The sequence below is a fragment of the Pteropus alecto genome, unplaced genomic scaffold (assembly GCF_000325575.1).
Source record: "Pteropus alecto unplaced genomic scaffold, ASM32557v1 scaffold68, whole genome shotgun sequence".
NCBI lineage: Eukaryota > Metazoa > Chordata > Mammalia > Chiroptera > Pteropodidae > Pteropus > Pteropus alecto.
The window spans coordinates 9301205-9308737 of record NW_006441386.1 but is presented as its reverse complement, the minus strand read 5'-3'; the positions used below and the strand labels follow the sequence as shown (position 1 = coordinate 9308737).

The following is a 7533-nucleotide window of genomic DNA, read 5'->3' as shown; positions in this document are numbered from 1 at the left end:
ATATTATAGGAGTTGCTAGCATAGTTTATGACTGGGAATTGGGGAGGCCACAGTCTTACCAGGGACCCATGTACCAAGGGGCCAAAAGACATATACAGTTGAGGAATGAAACATGATACAGTAGAGTCCCACAAAAGACCACCAGTGGCTCTGGGAGTGGCTTAGGATTGAGCCCTTCATCCACAGGGCCTACTGGAGCTGCGATCACCAATAGTCAATGAGCTGGTCTGTACTGTGATCAATCAACAGGAAGGGATGTCTACCTCTCAGGTTAGTGATAGGGAGGAGCCTGTCAATTTTTCCTTCTCTTGGTTTCCTTTCTCAATATCAAAGGGGAAACTGAGGGAAGAAGAATGAGGAAGGTATGTGTGAACAGAGCATGTGACTTACTCCCCAACTCAAATCAGCTGGAGCCTTAGCTAAACTTGGCAAGAGAGGATGGAAGGGGAAGGGAAGGAGCAGAGGAGGAGAGCTTTGATTCTCACATGAAGTTTCAAATGAATAGAACTGAGTCTTAGAGAAACAAAACTGACTGATACAATAATTAAAATTGACTTAACAGTTATGAAGTTAGACTGAGATGTGGTTAAAGAAGCCCAGGGAAAATATAGCATTCAACAGACACAGTTGATAGCAACAGTTGAAAGAATTAAAATTGTTTCAAGTTTATACTCCATCTAGATACTCCCCATACCGGTTATAAGTTCTTTAGTAAGTACTGGTCTTTGATCTCTGCAGGCTGCAGATACCCACATCGGCAGTTTATTTATAGCTGCAATCTTGAAGCTGTATTTTAACTGCATGGCTTCAGAAAACAAAAACTGGGCATTTGCTGTTGACTTTTATCTAAGTAAGAATCTGCTCCTAAAACTGGAGTAGATTACCATGACAAGAGAGTATATGATTTTGTTTGTTTTGTATTTCGAAGAATATCACCTTCACTCAGAGTCAGCTTGAGAGGGGTTCATCTCTCTAGGGGGAGCTTAGGGTTTGTTGAAAAAGAATGCAAAAAAAAAAAGATGACATATAAAACCCATATGAAGGAGAGGAAAATGGACTAATTTAAAAAGCATGTTAAAATATTAAAAGCATAGTTGAAGCTTTCTGAAATGACTAGGGAATAATGGAGAGAAATATAACATCAGAAACAAATTATCTTTTACCAAAAAAGTTGTGACACAGAAAAATATTTTTACTGACATCAAAGTAAAACAAGTTACTCAAATACTGGAAAATGCAAAAGCAGAAGAAAGGCAAATGTGGTAGGGATTGCTTTCGACTAGTAGTAACAGCCACTAACTTCAGTGGCATAAACAAAGAAAGGTTTATTTTTCTCACAATAAATGTTTGGAAGTAGATAATTGGTGGCCTTGGTTCAGTTCCTTAAGGAAGTCAGACTAAGGTATCTGTGATTTCTTGACATTTTTCTCATGAAGGCTGCTTGAGCTCCAGCCATATTATTTATTCACTTTTGGGGCAGCAGGAAGGAGGAAAGACAGAGCACCAAAAGAGTATTAGAAGTCTCACCTAACTACTTTTGTTTATGTATCACTGAGCATTCTTGCCTGTAATGGAGCCTGGACATAGTCTTCCCCGCTTTCCTTACTGGGGACATTTCCCAGGTTTGGGTTAGTAGGGGAGAATGGGAGAATTTTCCAAAATGAGGCAAAAGGCTTGGAGCCACCAGATTTAGTTCAGGAATTTGATGAAGGTGAAACCAACATAGGACTGGGAGAGAAACTGCCCCCAGGAGGCATGTTTCATAGGACAAAGCAATTCCTGTGCAAGAAGCAGTGACCACAGCTTTTGGATAGAGCACAGAAGATTCCTTACACAGAATATATGGTGATAGATTTTGTTCCATGGTGCCATCTGCAAAACCCACAATTTATACAGCAGTTGGGTATCAGGACCATGGAACTTAATGGGGAACAGGAAATTAAAATGTTTTAAACATACATGATAGGGGGAAGGTGAGCCTTCAAGTAAGGACTGATGATAGGGATTTTGTTATTGCACATTTACACATTTTTAAAAGGAAAGTAATGTCCCACATTTCATACTATGGAAGAGAAGCAGCATGCAGAGGTGAATTTCTCCTATTGCTATAGTACACACAGGACACAATCATTCTCAGTGAGGAAAATTTCCCAATGAAATTTAAGTTCATAGGTTGTGAACTTTAGACAACCAGTGCAGAACAACTGGTGATCTGGTGAGGCTGACACCAAGAAGCTTTTCTCTTCTTTGCCTATTGACCTGCCTTCTGATACCTCTGAAGTCAGCTTTGGTATTTGGCAAAACCAGAGACTGGATTGTATTAAGTAGTGGTCTCAGAACGGTTTTCTGGTTAACTGCTCAGAGGGGCGAGAATTTGCTATCAATTTCTAAATTTGGTGGGTATGGGTCTGGTGTGGTGATAATATCAGAGTCTTGTTAACCTGGAGGCCCTTCTTGCTTTTTCTTTCTCTTCCTCCATCTCTGAACTCTTAGGACCTGCATATGTGAGACAGTGATCCTGCATATGTGTCTCTTGTGCAGATCAGGGTCTCCTAGGGCGGTTTCCCACGGTCTAGGCTTGGGGAGGGTATTTGTGACCAACACTGTTGATTGCCCTCCCAATATCCCATTTTTATTTGGGGCAGAATATAGCCAAATATGATTCATTACTATCATGCAGTACATTATTATTGGTCTGGGCCAGTCATAAAATTCACATTCCACACTTTCCCAAACTTCTTGAAAATTTCCTAGTTCTGGCTAATAAAACATGAGGAAAGGTCTGATGAGAGACATTGGGGATAGCTTTCACGCACCTAATAAGAGAGACCAATGAAGCTGGTGCTGTCCTCATTTTATTTTCACTTGGGATGTGAATTCAGTGCCTGCAGACACACCAACCATCTTGTGATAAGAAGGGAAAGGCCATTTCAAACCTTGTTTTTCCTTCACTACCACATACTTCTGGTTCTGGGTATTGTAGGAAACATTCATATCATGATATGACCTCCGGCTCTTTCTTTGTGTCATAATGCTAGGTTGGCACAGATAAGAGTATTCCTGGAAACCCTTTCTATACCAAGACATTTAGCTATAACTTAACTATACACAGGAATGACTGCAAACCACATTAAATAAAAACTAAATATTCCTTAATTCGAACTTCTCTTATGGGGCTCTAAAAAAGTGTCTGTGACCATTCCAACATCACCTGAAGGAGGAAGTTGTAATAGAAAGACCTTAACAGATTGAGGTTAAAATGTTTCACTATTGTAAATTTTGGAAGGGATTGGTGCAAGTGAAGAACTGTGAAATTTAAGCCTCATTGGCTTCCTAGCAAAATCTCAGTTTCAGAGATATTCAAATATGCATAAACAAACATCTTAGAACTGACAAAAGATGGTATTTGCAACATATATAATAGACAAAGGGTTAATACCCAGAAAACAGGAGGAATGACAACAAATCAAGATAAAAAGATAAATAGTTCAACAGAAAAATAGACAAAGTATATTAAAAGGTAATTTACAGAAAGGGAACTTTGAAAAGAAAATAAATGTCAGAAAAAGATGCTCAACTAATTTAGTGATATGAGCTAGGAATGGTTTAGCTGCAAATTACAGGAAAACCCAACATACGTTGATTTAAGAGTGATGGTCTTATTTTTCTCATATGACAAGATATCAGGAGTAGCCACATCAAGGGCTGGTTAGTGGCTCAACAATGTTATCAAGAATCCAGACTCTATCTGCTGTCTTCATCCTGTTACTCATTGCCCCAGGGTGCAAGATGGTTGCATCTCTGATGCATATGTCCATTTACCAGCAAGAAAATGGGTAATGGCATATTGTGCTTTGTGAATTTTCCCTTTTTAATTAGGAGAGTAAATGTTTTCCCAAAAGTTCCACCCAGAAGACTTCTGTTTATATTTTGCTCATGGGAGGAGGTGAGTTCAGTGTCCTCCTATGTCGCTGCCATCTTGTACTTCCCCCTTCTGCTTATATTTCATTAGCAGGTGTCAGCTGGCCATCAGAGCTAGGAGAATGACATGATGATTGCTTGAGACTAGTTATAATTCAGACCCCCGGGGATTGAGTAAATGCCTATTTTTCTTGAAATTCAGGGATCTTTGAGGTAATATGCTAGCAAACTAGCTTAGAAAAACACAAAAGCCTGGTTTAGAGGTTCTCTTTTTAAGTAAAGACATTTAATAGATAATTGATGGGTTTTTTGTTACACTAGATCACTTCTTAGGTGTCCATTTCAGATGCCACCAAGGATAATGGGTAAGGAGGAATTCCCAGAGGATAGAGCCAAGGACCATGGAAAACAATGTCTGTGGAGCCCTTTCCAGGGAGCAGAATGTTTACATACCGAATGCTTAGATTTTTCTCTCCCTTCTCAAACCTCATGCCCAGCCTTCTACCCGGATTCAACTCCTAGGAGACTGACAGCTTAGGCATAGGCCACCAATCTCAAAGTAGAATTTGGGGAAATTCTTCTCTGAGGAAAATGATCTGTCCAAGAGGAAAGACCTAAAGGTATTAACATATGGGTTCTCCAATAAACCTGCTAGCCTAATCACCGTACAATGAAGTCCACTGTTGACAAACACCACTCATATGCTTAGTGCTTCCAATGAGTTTTTAGGTCCTCTTAGAAATGAATAGACAACCATGTATTATCATACATCTGAATAAAGCCTAATATGAAAAAACAGAATCAAAGCAAATGTACAGAGACTATGTCAGAAGACAAAAACTTCAAATATCTATCATTATTATCCTCAAAAAGATCAGAAGGGTTTTGTCCATAAAACTGGCATCTGTCAAATCTTTTGTTTATTTTTTATTGGATTGTTTGTTTTCTTATTATTGCATTTGAACATTCTTTGTGTATCCTGGATACAATTCCTCTATCGGATATATGATTTAGAAGTATTTTACTCCAGTCTGTGGTTTGTCTTTTCATTCTTTTAACATCAATTTCCATTTTCTTTTATTCATTGCTAGTATATAGAAATTCAGTTGATTTTTACATATTTATCTGGTATCTTTCAATAGTGCTAAATGCACCTTTGACTTAGTGTTTTCTTCTTAGATGATATTTCCCCCCCCATAAGTGACATATTTACAATATTGAATCTCTACTTCATTTATATGGTATATCTCTTAATTTGTTTAGATATTCTATGATTTCTTTCATAAATGTTTTGTAGTTTTCAGTGTACAGATCTTACACATATTTTATCACATTTATATCTAAGTATTTCAAATTTTTGGAAATGGTGCTTTTAACTTTTTAATTTCCAATTGTTGCTCATATATAGAAACAAAATTTATTTGTATACATTGATATTTTATCCTGTGACCTCACTAAACTTATAGGAGTGTTTTTTAGATTCCTTAGAGTTTTCTATGTAGAACATATCTTTTGTGAATAGAAAGTTTTATGACTTCCCTTTCAATTTGTATACCTTATTTTTCTTGTCTTATTGCTCTAAGACTTCCAGGACAAATGTTGAAGAGAAGTACTGAGAGCAGACAGCCTTGCCATATTTCTGATCTGTGCAGAAAGCATTTAGTCTTTTACCATTATATATGATTAAGTATATTCCCTCTAGCAGGTTTTGTAAGCTCTCCTCTATTCCCAGTTTTCTAAGACTTTTAATCATGAAGAGATGTTGAATTTCACCAAGTACTTTTCCTGCGTATATTGAGATGATGATGTTTTTTCTTCTTTTAGGCTTTTATTTGTTTGTTTGTTTTAAGGATTATAGTTTTAATTAATTTACTTTTTATGGTGACATTGGTTAACGAAATCCAATAAGTTTCAGCTGTACATTTTAACAGTAAGGCATATATATGTTTACATTGTGTGTTCATCTTGCATAGATTTCTTTCTGTCACCACATATTTGACCCCTTTTACCCCGTCCCTCTGCTAACCACTAGTCTATTGTCCATGTTCATGAGTCTCCGTTTGTTTGTCTTGTTTCTCTTAGGCTTTTAAAGTGTTGAATTATATTTATTGATGTTGAATCAGCCTTGTACAGCTGGGATAACCCCACTTGGTAATAAGTGTTCTTGCAATATTTTTAAACTACAAATTCAACTTCCACAATAGGTATAAAACTATTTAGGTTATATATTTATTTTTGAGCCATATTTTATTGTTTTTGCCTTTCAAGTATCTTGTCAATTATAAAGTTGTAGAATTTATTGGCTTAAATTTGTAGTATCTCATTATTTTAATATCTGTAGAATATGTATTGATGACACTTTTTGCATTTCTGGTATTGATAATTTGTGTCTTTACTCTTTCTTCCTGATTAGTTTGACTAGAAGCTAATCAGTTTTATTGATCTCATAGAACCAGCTTTCAATTAACTGATTTCTATATTGTTTCTCTGTTTTCTATTTTATTTATTTCTGCTCTGATATTTATTTTCTTTCTTCTGCTTACATAGGGTTTGATTTGCTCTTCTTTTCCTAGTTTCTTGAGATAGAAACTGAGCTCATTGATTAGAGATCTAACTTCTTTCCCAACAAACACATTTAATGCTATAAATTTTCCTCAGAGTATCTTTTATAGGCCTGCTTTCATCCCCCTTCCATTCAAAATACTTTCTAATTTCTTTTCAGATTTCTCTTTTGACCCATCAGGCTATTAAGTAGTGTGTTATTTAGTTTCCAAATATTCAGGTATTTTCAAGAAATCTTTCTTTTATTGATTTCTAATATATTTTCATAGTCGTTGGAAAATAAGACTTTGTATTATTTGAAACATTTGAGGTGAGGGAAGAAGAGAGAGAGATCTAGAATCCAACAGTTAAGAGAGTAGATGAAGAAACTAAATTTCATCTTAGCAAGTAACTACCTGGTTGATGGGAAGAAAGTGAAGAGGTCCTGAGATACAACAGGATTTACAGGAACCAGAGTGATATAGTAAAATATACATTAAGAGCAGGATGGCCTAAGGTCTTATTGCCCTACAGTCATATCAGAAAAAGTCATCTCTTGGAGTAATCTTTTGCTCTGCCAGGATCATGTCCCTAAAATATACACTCTATTCTGATATAGCACTTCTTTATTGAATTCCTATTTCCTGTTCCTTAATAGAGAACTGAGTTGGGCTAGAAAACAAGAAAGTACGTTCAAAAAGATTCCTAGTTTCACCAGTACTACTGACAGCAAGAATATAAGCTCATCCCAGGCTAAGTGGTGAAAAGTTTGAACTAATGTTCACAAAAAGGAGTTGTGGAAGCTTCTCAGTTTGAAGACAATTGTTATATAGCTTAACATAAGTAGTTTGTCCTTTGTAATACATAGATTTATATCTTTGAGGGCTTTTTTTTTTTTTTTTTGCTTTTTCTCACTTATTTATTCCTCATAAAGCTTCTTTTTGAAGAATTCATTTTTTTCCAGCAGAACCAAGAGGAAAAGGAAACTTGTACATATGTACCAGGTAGGGAAGGAGAACAGCATAGCCTTAGAGACAAGGTATGGAGGTAACAGTGGCCTTCTCAGTTTTA

At 36.4% G+C, this 7533-nt stretch overlaps 1 protein-coding gene across 1 annotated transcript in view; it reads right to left on the bottom strand.

Annotated features, from left to right (window-relative positions):
- Positions 1 to 7533, bottom strand: part of LOC102890595 (NXPE family member 3-like) — a 25951-nt gene that overhangs the window by 18015 nt on the left and 403 nt on the right.